General features: G+C 42.2%; 3 long non-coding RNA genes across 3 annotated transcripts; all 3 read right to left on the bottom strand.

Annotated features, from left to right (window-relative positions):
- Positions 1 to 464: 464 nt before the first annotated feature.
- LOC119306257 lies at positions 465 to 4,300 on the bottom strand. Its single transcript, XR_005148902.1, has 3 exons — positions 4,030 to 4,300; positions 892 to 999; positions 465 to 802 (listed from the first exon to the last, which is right to left on the bottom strand). It is a non-coding gene; the product is annotated as an uncharacterized LOC119306257 (long non-coding RNA).
- Positions 4,300 to 12,367, bottom strand: LOC119306256. Its single transcript, XR_005148901.1, has 5 exons — positions 12,259 to 12,367; positions 11,824 to 12,035; positions 4,806 to 4,904; positions 4,475 to 4,536; positions 4,300 to 4,354 (listed from the first exon to the last, which is right to left on the bottom strand). It is a non-coding gene; the product is annotated as an uncharacterized LOC119306256 (long non-coding RNA).
- Positions 12,368 to 13,099: 732 nt separating this feature from the next.
- LOC119306255 lies at positions 13,100 to 13,680 on the bottom strand. The gene is made up of 3 exons (XR_005148900.1): positions 13,543 to 13,680; positions 13,359 to 13,432; positions 13,100 to 13,263 (listed from the first exon to the last, which is right to left on the bottom strand). It is a non-coding gene; the product is annotated as an uncharacterized LOC119306255 (long non-coding RNA).
- Positions 13,681 to 15,404: the final 1,724 nt, after the last annotated feature.

The following is a 15,404-nucleotide window of genomic DNA, read 5'->3' as shown; positions in this document are numbered from 1 at the left end:
ACACCTATTATTACATCCATGGTAAGAGAAACTTGAGATGTACACAGAAAAACACATCATATAAACAGATTCTAAGTTTCCAACTGAACAACATAAAGTAAGATAGCATTTCAATCCCTATGAATGACTTGGATTAGTTAATAACGGAGCATGTACCGTTGAATGCAAGGGGAAAAAAGCTCAGGCAAGAGGGCATAGCACTGGGACCCAACTACCAGTCGTAGGATATTGATTATCCACTCTAATAGAACATTATAAAAAGTCAGATAAGCTAAAAGCTCTGTACCATTGAAGGTATCCATCTCAGTTTCTCAGAGTAAAATAAAAGAGACCAAAAACCCCATTGCCTGGTCAATGCCATTTTACCAGACAATATACCAAGCTACAAACTTATACGGTCAACTAACATGAATTGTTCATAGCTTAATCATAAAAATCATTACATAGAAACATGGCTCCCTAAGTGCATCACTTCCAGAAATGGAAATTACATAATCTACTATCTAATAGAACATCATAAAAGTCAGATAAGCTAAAAGCTCTGGATCATTGAAGGTATACATCTCAGTTTCTTAGAGAAAAATGAATAGACCAAGACCATACCAAACCATATCAAGTTACCAACATATACCGTCAACTAGCATGCATGGTTTGTTTATTATCATACAATCATTGAGTAGAACAACAAAAACCTACACTTCTGATACCCAAAGAGTCTTGATCATAAACAGTTCATCTTGCACTAAGAAAAAGATAATTCCACTCTTTCTAGGAGAAGATGTCTCCCCAAGTGCATCACTTTCTGTAATCAAACAGTAACAAGAAATTTTTCCCGTGATGTTCTGAAACAAAATAAAAGTTCACCATGGCTAATTTGCAAGAGGATCTCACCATGGCTGTTTTGTAGCTGATGCCAAACAGCACCGCCTCCGCCGCATGACAATGGGGCCAACAGAAGACTCCAAGGCCGGAGACCGAGCCTACCACTACACACCTTGCCTGGCACGATCAACCACAACTCCTCTGCATCAGTGATGATGTTGTACCATATTGAGCTACATATGAATGTCGTATATGAGAAATCTGAAGCTTTACGAGACATCATTGTCGATTGTTTACTTTACGAGTAATTTACACAACCTAGTTCTTTTTTTTGCGAAATTAGAAAACCTATTTGAGCTGTAAGCATACTGCATCTAGAAGGTAAACAGTGACAACGCCTTGTCTTAACCATAAGTAACAAGCGAGATTATAAGTCTTTTAAGTATCTTAGCACACCTCTGTTTCCAAAGAGTTAACGGGTTATTTTTATCAATTCCAAAGAGCTATACACTACATAATCTTGGATCAGATCTAATGACTGCAGCAAGTACCAAAGCAGAGGCATGCTACTCTTACAAATCTAACAAGGAGGCACACAAATCAATGGTTTAATAAAACTGAAGCAATTGATGGTGGTGGTTGGTTGAGCAGCAGCAGGATCTTTTCACTAGCATCCCTTAAGCACGGATGACAATACATCACCATCAAGAGTATTTAGGGGTGTCATAACCCATACTATGCAACATGAATCCATAGTTTCATCTCCGTCCTCATCTAAAAATCAAGTGTTAATGCAAAACTAAAAGTAGCAGCTATGAAAGTAGCAGCTATGAGGGCGGCAGCAACGGCTTCACTCGGGACTCCGGTCCCGAGCCGGTGCGGGAGACGACGGCGCACTGTGGGCCGGCTGGGCCTTCGGCCCAGTTCGTTCCGCGGGGAAGTTTTTCTAAAAAAAATTAATTCCACTAAAACTTAAATAAATCCTAATAAATAAATAAAAATCAAAAAAAGCCAAAAAAAAATTCATCGTCTAAATAAAATATTTAGAACAAGTTGAACATTTTCTTGGCCTAAAAATGCAATTTTGAAAACGTGAAATTTTTCTAATTCAAATAAAAATCCAAATAAAATATTTATTTGATTTTTAATATTTTCCTCCAATATTTCCTTTATTTTGGAGAAGTCATTTTATCTCCTCTCATATATTTTATTTTTTTGTAAATATTAGGAAAGAAATATAATTAAAACCAAATTGATCCTCTTCTCAAAATTTGAGAAAACTCAAATATGAAAATAACGTAATCCCCAAATCTCTGAATCCATAGTTTTATCTCCGTCCTCATAATTAAAACCTCATCTATGAAAATAACATAATTAAAACCAAATTGATCCTCTTCTCAGAATTTTATTTTTTCATAACCCATACTATGCAACATGAATCCATAGTTTCATCTCCGTCCTCATCTAAAAATCAAGTGTTAATGCAAAACTAAAAGTAGCAGCTATGAGAGATTGAAATCTATACTTGTGGGATATCAATAGATTGCACACACTCTTGCAGAATCGGGAGGTCACGATTCAGAAGAGCGGGAGAGCAATACACAATCTAACATAAGGAGACACATAAAAAAGTTGTAGTACTAGTAAGCTGTCAGCGCCAAATTGATGCAAAACACTGGTGAGCTGACTTGGCACATTAACTTTGAAACAAAAATCATGAAATTGTTAATGTTAACGATAAAGACTTAAGAGAAGGTGTTTGATGCTACAATGACTGAATCCAAAGAACATGATAGTATTATGGTGACCAAGGCCAAGAGACATTAACAGATAATCAATGGTGGTGTCATTATGTCTAAATTGATACTGAACTGTAGTAGTAAGCTCCATTGTGTCTCTAAAAGTCTAATTGATACAATACTGCCTTACAGTAACTCTGGAACAAGCATCATAAACAAATATTGATGACGAGAAAGAGAGGATGTTCGATACTATATGATGACTGAGGTATGACAAAACCAAAAACATGCATGGACAGTATCCATCGAGTCAACTAAACAAGTGATATCAACTACTCCCTTCATCCCGTAATGTAAGATGTTTTTTGACACTACACTAGTGTCAAAAAAACGTCTTACATTATGGGACGGAGGGAGTAGTTAACATCTACAAGTGATTGAAGTCTGTACAAACGGGGTATCAATTGATTCTACACTGTTGTAGACTATGAAGAACAGGACACAACACAAATACTCCCTCCGTACCAAAATATAAGACGTTTTTGCAGTTCAAGGTAGTATAATTTAAGGATACATAACATAAAAAAAGCTTTGGTAGTAAGCTCCTTAGCGTCTAGATTGTGCAAAACACTAGTGAGAAGACTTGGCATGTTAATGATAAAGATCTGCTGGAGGCGTTTGATGTTACAATGATTAGATCTAAATAACATGGACAGGACAATATTTATGGTCACCAAAACCAAGAACACAAACGATGATAATGGGGTAAGCTCAATAATGGCCAAAAAGGCAGAATATGTTTGACGCTATATGATGACCAAGGTATGACAAAACCAAGAACATGGAGAGAGAGATATACTAACAAGGAGAGAGAGAGCATGGCACAATGGCCGTCGACACGCAAGAACATGGCCCGACGGCCAGCACAAAAATTACCAAAGCTTGAAAATTCAAGTCTGTCATGGCACCTGATTCGCTTGCATCGCAGGAATGCATAGATTGCCCAAGATTACAAATTTTCAAGCAGAATGACATAAATCCCACCCACACAAACTTTAGAAGTGTACTAGTGCAATCTGACTCAGTTTCAAAATGAGAAACAAGTCTCCCTTTTTTCCGTTTGATGAAATGAGAAACAAGTCTCCCTTAGATATAATCATATAAATCAACTTACAAATAAAGTTGCATAGATTTTTGTTGGTGTAGCTTGTGCAGTAATGATAATTGAAAACCAGCTTGACATGATCATTTGTAGCCTCTTTTAGTCAGGCATAAAAAGAATGAAATATGTTGTCCAATTTTCGTCAGGTTATAGAGATTCAGTCTATTACGCCATCCATGTGACTAGTTTGCAAAAGTGTAAGTAACTAAAGCAAACCAGAAACCATTCCCAGTTACAAATTTTGTAACTGAGACAAGACAAAGCTGCTCATCGTGCTTTAACGAGGAGGGAGAGCAACTAGCTTACGAGGGGACGGAGGAGGACAACGCATGCAAGCAGGATGACATGGTCGAGCATGATGCAAGAAGGCTAGGTCTCGGGTGCTAGTATGAACAGGTCGACCCTTCCCTCCTCAGGCTCAACAGCCAACATTCCATTGTTCTCGTACCGGCCAATGGGCGTTCCTCCATACACATCTACCTGCACAGCTGAGGAGAGAATTCAGAAATGTCGATGGTCCAAAATAAGGTACCTAGAGAATAAAACAAAGCAAAGAGAAGGGTGTTTAGTAACCTCGAAAGGTGTCATCAACACGGCAGACAGGTTTCTCCCAAATTGATTGCTTTGTCCTCTTATTGTAATAATACCCAGATAAAAAACAATAGCAACAAAGCAAATAAGCAAACAGACAGAATCAAGGCGTACATCACAGTCACTATTTAAAACAGGAAATGGTACAAATATGACTTACTTCTTTCCATCCCCTGAATTGTGCTCTTGCCATTCCAAATAGCTAGGTTCAGTTGAGTGCACCTGCACATTCGCTAACTGAGTTGACACAAGCAAGGATATCCAAGTTTATGTAGCATACAAAAACGAATGATGCGAGAGCTGTCTTAGATTATACTCCCACCGTCCTAAATTAGTTGACTTAGATTTGTCTACATACAGATGTAACGCTAAAACGTGTCTAGATACATCCGTATCTAGACAAATCTGAGTCAACTAATTCGAGACGGAGGATTTACATAGTAGACAAGCATCAAGTGATGTAAATGTAGCAGAGGCCCTGCAGTACTTACCTACATGAGACTGATGCCCAGCCTGCACCATCGGTGACACAAGAGGTGCACCCTGAAAACCCAGTATTGAGCTCCAAGACGAAACAATGTTGGTTGATACTGAAATGTAACATTAATTCACTTGTCAGCAAATTATTGACAGCAAGTAGACATGAAAACCCACATTCCACAAGCAAATTGACAGGCTGACCAATGAAAACTAAAGAAGCATGATCCAAGTAACAGGAAGTACAAAGGCTACTAACATCTACATCTACTCATATATGGCATCAAGTTCTTAGTTGAAACCTAGTCAATGGTCAAAACACACTCAACTCTCAGGAAAGTTAATTCTTATCTCCATGAATCTACCAAAAAATTATATTAGCTTAACAACTAGTCATACAAAGGTGCATTGGATCCAAATAAACTTGCACATCAGAAACAGGCAACACATACGCATGCAGGTTTGCTTAGAATAGACCAGTGACTGAAGTCTGTACAAACGGCGTATCAATTGATTCTACACTGTTGCAAAATATGGAGAGCAGTACACAACACAAATATAAGTGAAGGAGACATAACATAAACAAAGCTTTAGTAGTAAGCTCCTTAGCGTCTAGATTGATGCAAAACACTAGAGAGCAGACTTGACATATTAACTCTGAAATAGGCATCATGAAATTGTTTATGTTAATGATAAAGATCTACAAGAGGTGTTTGATGCTATAATGACAAGATCTAAATAACATGGGCAGCACAATATTTATGGTCACTGACGGTGTCCTGGACTAGGGGGTACTCACCACATCGTCTCCCGATCAGTTAGATTGGGCCGAGGACCCCCATGGTCGTATACTCATGGGTCAGTTCGGATAGCTGCCCCATATATACAAGGAAGATTCCACAAGACTTGGTGATCAAGACAAGGACTCCTCTCCACCGGCGTATTTGGCTAGGACTCTTGTTACCCTAGGCCTCTGGTACATTATATAAACCGAGGCTAGGCTAGTCGATAGATGACTATGACATTACTCATCATACCTCTAGGGTTTAGACCACAACATATGATCTCGAGGTAGATCAACTCTTGTAACCCCTATACTCATTATAGTCAATCAAGCAGCATGTCGGGTATTATCTCATCAAGAGAGCCCGAAGCTGGGTAAAATCCCGTGTTCATGTTACCATTGATCCTAAGACGCACAGCTTGGGACCCCCTACCCGAGATCCGCCGGTTTTGACACCGACATTGGTGCTTTCATTGAGAGTTCCGATGTGTGATCGACGAAAGGATCAATCGCTCGACTGTAGGTCAACTGCAACGTCGGTTTCTTCGTCACCAGCCCGACTGGTCACCTTGGCTTGACCAAAGGACTGCGCCTTACCTCGGATCGTCATGTTCGGATGAGGGCCTTCATCAACATCAACTCCGATCTCTATCAAGATCATGTAGGAGTCATCCATGGAGCTCGGGGGCTCAACATCAACATTGCCCTCGGGCGACCATGCTATTTTTCTGGACAGCAAACTCATATCCGATGTCACCGCCTCCTCGAGTGTCGCATAAATGATTGCTTCGGTGGAATTATGCGGAATTAAGTCTAAAACAAACCTGCAACAATTTCGTCGAGTTCGGATGGAGGAATCTCCGACAATCTCCGATATACCGGAGCCCTGTTGAATCTGGACGGGAATACGGGCGAGTTTGGAGCGGGGTGTACAGCATCTAGCTCAGACGTCCTTTGGAAGATCCAACCGTTGATCGGCTGCGGAATTCCCATATCTACCACCTGCCAAAAATTCAGCTCGATCCGACCGTCCAAACTCCGGCAACCTTCCGATTAGTGCATCACTTTTCGGATCTGTTTTCTGCGCGAGAACGAATCCGGCCCAAGTTCATCTTCTTTACGAACGGGATTTCGGACATCCTTTTTGAAGGACGTTTTCGTATGGGGTATTGTGTTTTGTTCTCAAACACATCCCACTAGTATCAAAAGTATTCTTACAATACAAACTTTACCGTCGTGCCAGTGTCAAACCAGCTCGACAACATCACTCCACGGCGGCCGACCTGTGTTAGACATGTTGTCGCTTTGTTGAGCCGAGCTCAACTTCTTCGGATCATTATCTCGGCCAGCCGAAAAATGGTTCGGCATCATGAAGGATAAATCGTCACCAACTTCACCGCCCCACGGATTACATGAAGCGGGCACACCGGCATCGCCGCACGGTCACTTCATCAAGCCAGCATTGACCGCGTCACAAGTTACGACCTACCTCGGCATAGCCACACTGTTGCTTCTTCAAGCCGATGTCCATCACGCCGAACTACTTCAACACCTCGGCTGACACGGCAGCTGCAACGTCTCCTTATCGACCTGCTCTGCCACCTCGGCTAGACCGAGGACTTCGCCATCTCTTCATCAACTTACTTCGGAGACTTTGGCGTCACCAACCGACCAGCTTCATCACATTAGCTGGACCACGGGCTTCGCCGTGGCGAGCTAACCTTTGTCAGGATCGCCATGCCATCGCTTCATCACCCATCAGGCAATGGGTGTGCAGATCGAGTCTCAATTTTAGGAGTAACCTTTCTTCGGACCGCTACAACAAATAAACCAAGAGCCAAGGAATTATTACTCTGCTTTGTTCCATCATCTATACACAGGCCTATCAAATGGTGGTCGCATTAACTACAGTCGCATGGTGGTTCGGTCAGTTCCCGTACATTGTTTGGCGAACGCCGTATCTGGAACTTGGACCGACCTGTGAATTCGGGCTTTGCCACACCTTTACCACATCACGCCCTGCATCGACATTGACCTCGACGCTCACGCCATATCTCTTTCATTATTTACTTCACTTGTATTAAACAAGTAGAATATATATATATATATATTATCTTTATTTGTCATTACTTTTTGGTTTGCACTATTTTTTCTGTGCAGCCAATTGACTCAGACTGAGTCGCGTTGTCGCCTCCTTCAACCGAAGTGTGTTGTCGCCTTGGCGCGCTGACCTGCTCCATTACCGCGGCTGGACTAAGGGCCTCATCTTCTCGGAGTGCCGAACTCTCGCCTCGGCCACCTGGGGACCAGCCTGAGAGGCTGGAACCTTGTCCCGCATCAAGCTCGGACCGCGTCATCAATGCCGAACACATTAACCAGCTAAGTCGCTCTTATGCTTAAAAGCTTCCAGTTTAAATTTTTGTTCGGCTCAACCAAGCATTATAACTTTTTTGGCAAAAAGTTGTTTGCGAAAAAACTCCTTGTCATAACTTTGTTTGTGACACACATATTCAAATACCCCGTTTACTTGGGGGCTCCCTTGCTGGAGCTTTTCCTCTTGCATATGATTATACTTGTACGGCTTCGCTCCTTGTTCGTGTATTACACCACAATATGCACCATATTGACCTAAGTGATTTGCAAGCTGGGTTGCCTGGCTCCTGTGCTTACCTCTACGTTCCCGATTGTTCGGCTAGGGAGTAAAGGGAGCACCTCTGCGATTGTCACGACCGGTTCTTCAGAGCTCTGACCTCAGACTGGGTGAAGCCGAAAGCTAGCACTCTTATTGTTTTCAATCATGGTCGGCACACAACGGAACTCATGAGTACAAAAAATCTACTGCACAAGTCTCATAATAACAATGAGCAACCGAAGAAATGTATCGGTGGGGGTACTATTTTCTTCGAAGATGCTTCTTACACTTCGTTAATAATATAGCATAAGTTCCCTGAGCGTGCTTTGTCTGCTAGAGCCTTATGGCCTGATTGCCTGTTTATCGAAAACACCGTCGATATTCTCGACAGATGGAGTACATAACACTTTTCGACCCTTGGCCGAAGAGGGAGAAGCCGACGGTCGATTAAGACGCGTTCAAAGTTCGGGTGAACACATATATGATATAAGTACTTCGGTACATACAATCATTATACATAAAATTATTTTTACCCAAGTCACTCGGGGGCTCTTAAATTTATGTGAACTATTTTATAATAAGTGTTCTTCTTCTTAGTCGTTGCAAAGTCTTTTTTTCTATCACTCCTTTTTTCAACGCGAGTGTGCGGTCAATAGACGAGGAGCCTGATTTCTCTCTCAAAGCCGTTAAAGTTTGCTAAACTGGCCTAATGAGAAGTACTCCTCCTTCGGGATAGGAGGTTGAAGCCGTAGGCTGACCCGCTTGAAGTCTTGAGATAGGATGTGTCATGTTAAAGCACGGCAGAAGCACAATTCTTTTTTCTAAGACAAATTTCTGATTGGCACCGAACAATAGATCTAGTTCGGACGTCGAGTTTTTCCTGACCTTTTTTGGTTTTCCAAGTTTGTGGCACTTTTAAACTATTTGTGTGTTTTCCGCATAAGTCTCGCAGTGCAATGCCAGACACCTTTAGAGATTCGGCAAAAATTCTCGGATATTGCTATATATATGCATCAGTTTCAAATTGTGTCTTCAGTCAATAGTTGGGTTGCCCGGCTCCTGTGCTTGCCTGCTATTTTCCGCTTTGTTCGGCTAGGTGCACAAAGGGAGGACCACTGTGATTGTGCTTCCAGCTCGCATGGTTAAGCACCGCAGTAGAGAAAGCCGAAAACTAACTGCCACAATAAGCGTAAACTGGTCAGCAATCCAATGACTATGTTAAATGACGGGCCGTTCATAACATTGGCAGAAGTGTTTACGGCTTGACCTCGCCTGTCGCCGAACACTAAGCGGGGGGCTACTTGCTGGCCTCCCAACTTTAAGCTCCTATGACTATGTGAAAGTTATAAAGCCCGCATATCTGATTGCCTCGTTTCCGCCAACACAATCGCCTTCGGGCACCGAGTCGTCGGCTAAGGGTTGTTTTGTTATTTCGGAAACACCCTGCGTAGCATCTACAAGGGGGTAGAAGCTGACGATGGGCCACTTTCAGATTATAAACGGTCGCAACGGAAGTGAAAATTTAGGTTCATCTTGACCATAGAGTATGGAAGCTTTCCCCGAACTAAATCCTCAGTATTTTCCTCCCACATTGATCGGAGCTGAGGTTTCATGATCATGCTTAGCATGACAACCCAAAGAAAGGAACCGATAGCGGGACTATTTTCTTTGGACGTTGTTTCTTATGTTAAACAATAATATAACATGTCTCTCTATGTACCTTTGTTTATAAAACCGTATGGCCGGATTGCCTTGTTTGCCGTAAATCTTTGCCCTCATAAAGGATTTATAAAGTGGGACAAACACTCCCCGGCTACTGGCCGAGAAGGTTGAAGCCGATGGCCGGTCGACAAAGTTTTGTACAATGCGGATCCGAGCATTGATGATGTAAAGTACTTGGATACATAGAATCATTACACATAATTTGTGATTTTACTTTGGATATCGATCCTTAATTCGGCCACCCATGCCCACATTAAGGCTCGGGGGCTACTGGGCTTCGTGTTTATTCGGCCACCCATGCCTGTCCAATGCAGGAAATTTAAAGTGCAATATAGTTTTTGAGGAGATTATTATCCTCGGGTTGGTCGGCTGCACCCAACCTGAGTCTTGAGGACTTTGCGCACCGCATTTCTATTCCTATGTATGCTGCCGAGCTAGGAGTTGATCCTCAGGCTGATTTCGCACATCGACCTAAGTCTCAAGGGCAACTAGGATCAGCGGTTTCATGTTTTCCTTCAGGTGCATCTCGGGTTTTAGACTGACGCACACACCTTGAGGGCTACTGGCTATATATCTCGGCAGAGAATAAACTACACCAATCAAAAAATCAGCCCGCAGTCAGGGGTGGTGCACCACCACAGAAGCAGTCCGGCATTAAGCTCGGGCACCAGTGGTTGGCTCCATAGAGGGCATTTCCGGCATTAAGCTCGGCTAAACTCCTTCAACTTTTTGAACCCAGATGATCTATGACATCTCGGATATAGTCCGGCGTTGGAGCTCGGATACAGTCCGGCGTTAGAGCTTGGACACAGTTCGGCATTAGAGCTTGGATACATTCCGGCATTGGAGCTCGGAAGCAGTCCTGCGTTGGTGCTTGGCTGCAAGAGATACCTCGAATGTAATCCGGCGTTGGAGCTCGGACGCAAGAGGACACTGTCGCCCGGGAATAACTTCAAACCTGAGGTGTGGCATAATAATAACAAGGTATTGATAAAGGCCGGAAACTTAAAGGGGCTCCTCAGATACCCGACATGTAAACTCTTTGGATTTACTTCACGATCCTCAAGATCGAAGATGAGAAGATTTGTTGAACCAGTTTTCAAGACTGACGGCCGAAGATGAAGAACAATTCGGAAGAATCGAGGAGCGTCCCCAACTTGAAGACCTGTTCAGGGGGCTACTGACGGTGTCCTGGACTAGGGGGTACTCACCACGTCGTCTCCCGATCAGTTAGATTGGGTCGAGGACCCCCATGGCCATATACTCATGGGCCAGATCGGACAGCTGCCGCATATATACAAGGAAGATTCCACAAGACTTGATGATCAAGACAAGGACTCCTCCCCATCGGTGTATTCGGCTAGGACTCTTGTTATCCTAGGCCTCTGGTACATTATATAAACCGAGGCTAGGCTAGTCGATAGATGACTATGACATTACTCATCATACCTCTAGGGTTTAGACCACAACATATGATCTCGAGGTAGATCAACTATTGTAACCCCTATACTCATTATAGTCAATCAAGCAGCATGTAGGGTATTATCTCATCAAGAGAGCCCGAAGCTGGGTAAAATCCCGTGTTCATGTTACCGTTGATCCTAAGACGCACAGCTTGGGACCCCCTACCGAAGATCCGCCGGTTTTAACACCGACAGTCACTAAAGCCAAAAACACAAACGGTGATAGTGTGGTAAGCTCCATGATGGCTAAATTGATACAGAAGTACATTCCAATAATCCTGAAACAAGCATCATAACAGAATATGATCACCAAGGTATGATGAAACCAAGAAAATGGCACGACGGACAGCACAAAATTACCACGGCTCAATGGTCGTGCACACACAAGTCATGAGAGAGAGAGAGAGAAGAGGAGGGAAGCGATGTATTACCACAAGCTATTCTGGATTGGAAGAAGAATCGAGGCCACCAGAGGGGCGGGGAAGGAGGCGTCAGAGCGGAAGAAGAAGTCAAGAAGCCATAAGCATGCCACACGACGTTACTTGAGACCACGCTGAGCTGAGCAAATATATTGTGCACATGCACATCTCTCAGTTTCCTAAAAAAGAGTGAGATGTTGAGGACCTTTAGGTTCAATCCATATCTGCAGCAAAAGGAAGAATGAGTAAAGTACGAAAGAAGTAAAACATGGCGATACAAGTATGCATTGAAATGAATAAATATGGTCTAGACGTACAGGGAACTGTAGTGCAGATTTACCATTTGAGTATGAAAGTTAAGATACATAATTGATGGATTTCTAGCACTATGTAACACACTTGCTCAATGGAAACAACCAAAATACATTGTGGGCCCTTTGACAGTACCAAGTATGAGCTTCAGGTCACAGGCTAGCTCCACTTGTAAGCACCGAGAGTGGACAAGTTCAATCGTCTGGAGTCAATTTACATGAACTCAAGAGGACCTAAAGGTTACTGCAACTGTTGAGGAGATTGGGGACATCAGAATCTTTGAATGCAAGGTTCTACATGCTTAATATTGTGGCCATCTAAAAGCTAACTCACACAAGGGAATCAAACAATCCAAAAATACCAATACTCACTCTCCAACAGTTCTGCAGCGTAATATTATGCACTGTATGCATCTAAAATTCCTTGCCAATTTGCCACGGTCAAAAAAACAAGTTTGTCATGGCACCTGATTCGCTTGCATCGCATGAATGCATAGATGACCCAAGAATACAAATTTTCAAGCAGAATAACGTCTGTAAATTCCATCCACACAAACTTTAAATAGGCACTTGTGCAATCTGACTCGTTTTCAAAATGAGAAACAATTCTCTTCTTTTCAGTTTGATGAAATGAGAAACAAGTCTCCCTTAGATATAAATCAACTTAAAACTAAGTTGTGTGGATTTTTGTTTGTTTAGCTTGTACAACAATGATAAACAGTAACCAGCTTGACATGATCATTTGCAGTCTCTTTGTCCCATCAAGTCAGGCATAAAAGACTGAAATATGTTATCTATTTTTTTCCAGGTTACAGAGACTCAGTATATTGTGCCATCCATGTGACTAGATTGCAAAACTGTAAGTAACTAAGGCAAACCAGAAACCGTTCCCAGTTGCAAATTTTGTAATTGAGATGATACAACTCCGCTCCTCTTGCTGCAACAAGGAGGGAGAGCAACGAGCTTACCAGGGGGCGGAAGAGGACGACAGACACGACCAGGACAACATGGTCGAGCGTGATGCAGGATGGCTAAGTCTCTGGTGCCAGCACAAACAGGTCGACCACTCCCTCCTCAGCACAACGGCTGACATCCCACTCTTCTCGTACAGACCAATGGACGCTCCCTCACGCACATCTACCTGCATAGCAGAGGAGAGAATTCAGAAATGTCGATGGTACGAAATAAGGTACCTAGAGAAAATAAAACAGAGCATAGAGAAGGTTGCTTACTAACCTCGAAAGGTGTCATCAACCCAAAAAGCAGGTTTCTCCCAACTTGATTGCTTTGTCCTCTTATTGTAATAGTTCCTAGATAAAAAATGATAACAAGCAAAGCAAATAATAAGCAAACAGACAGAATCAAGGCCTACATCACCAAGTCATTATTAAAAACAAAATATGATAGAAATATGACTTACTTCTATACATCCCCTGAACTGAGCTCTTGTCAATCCAAATGGCTAGGTTTAGTTGACCGCACCTGCACATTCACTAACTGGGTTGTTGCATAAGCAATGGTATCCAATTTTGTGTAGCATACAAAAAAGGATGATGCGAGAGAACATCAAGTGATGGAAATGTAGCAAAGGCCCTGCAGTACTTACCTACATGAGAGAAACTGATGCCCAGCCTGCACCATCTGTGACAGAAAAGGTGCGCCCTGAAAACACAGGGTTGAGCTCCAAGACAAAACAATGTTGATTGATACTGAAATGTAACATTAATTCACTTGTCAGCAAATTATTTACAACAAGTACAATCAACAACCACAACCCGCAAGCAAATTGACAGGCTGACAATGAAAACTAAAGAAGCATGATCCAATTAATGTTACAGTAAACATCAACACATCTTGTCAACGAGGCTGCTAGCATCACCATCTACTCTTATACGGCGTCAAGTTCATAATTGAAACCTTCAATAGTCAAAACAAGCTCAACTTTCAGGGAAGTTAATTCTTATTTCAATGCATCTACCAAAAAATTATAGCAGCTTAACAACTAGTCATGCAAAGGTGCAATGGATCCAAATAAACTTGCACGTCAGAAACTGGCCACGCGTACGAATGCAGGTTCGCTTAGAATAGACTTCAAGGAAAGTTGTGACAATAAAAATTAAGTCCAAACTTACAAGGTCCAATGGATCCACATAAACTTGCACATAAGAGAAGTACAGAAAGCAGTCAATACGACTAGTCAGGCCGCAAAAAGATATCACAACCAACCTGCAATTAGTCATCTAGAGTTGTATGGATCCAGATATGCTTTCACATTAGAAACATCAAGGTCTCAAAGATCAAACATAACTCACATTCTACTGTGCAGATTAACGCAGCACAACAACATCACCATGTACTCATCTAACCCATAGAGTCCTTAACTACACCTAGTCAATAGTCAAGACAAGCTTAGGGCTCGGTAAATTAATGCATATTTCCATGCTCGTCTAACAACAATGGTGACGGATTACTTGACTGAGCAGCGGGTGTATTGCTCCGAGAGAAGTCTATATCGACTAGTGCTCTAACCCATCCACTGCTGCTCCTGACGGCGGGCTACCATAGAAAGGTGATTAATCACCTGCAGGGGCAGAGAGGAGCTCCAAGTGGATCATTGTAGTCAACAAGTCCCTGCAAAAAAGTTTTCTTTCGGTCATAATCAATCATCAATGAAGGAGTGTAGATCAACTCATCCAAGCGAGGCAGTAGGCATTTGTTAACATAATCCCATCTAGTACATCATATGTCTAATTAAACTTGTACTCCCTCTGTAAACTAATATAAGAGGGTTTAGATTACTATTTTAGTAGGTATAATCCTAGAAGAGCAACCAGCTAAATGCTAACAAGGATAGCTACAATTATCAATAAGGAGAACACATGCAATAGCTAGAACCAGTTCTAGGAGCAAGGTAGCATTAATGGTCATGTTAACACGGGCCACTGTTCAGACACAAGAAAGCAGGGTAACTAACGGAGGTTGAAAGAATCACAAACACACGTTCAACACATACAAACCAACCACAGAAACTAATTAAATGGATGTTTTCATCCTTATAATTGGCAGTGAGCATTATGGTCCAAGGCATCCCATAAATCTGGCTTGACACCAAAACTAAAGTAATCCCTGTACACTCTCAGTTTACTACTGTTATGACTCCCTAAAGTTCATCACATTCAGCGACCAAAACTGAAACTACAATAGCATCAAAAGTAAACTTTGCTGAACAGAACAAGAAGGGAAAAGAAGCATCCATCATCCATTGAAAAGATAGAAAACATA

Source organism: Triticum dicoccoides, chromosome 5B (genome assembly GCF_002162155.2).
Source record: "Triticum dicoccoides isolate Atlit2015 ecotype Zavitan chromosome 5B, WEW_v2.0, whole genome shotgun sequence".
Classification (NCBI taxonomy): domain Eukaryota; kingdom Viridiplantae; phylum Streptophyta; class Magnoliopsida; order Poales; family Poaceae; genus Triticum; species Triticum dicoccoides.
Note: the sequence above shows the minus strand (reverse complement) of the source record. Positions and strands in the feature narration are given on the sequence as shown.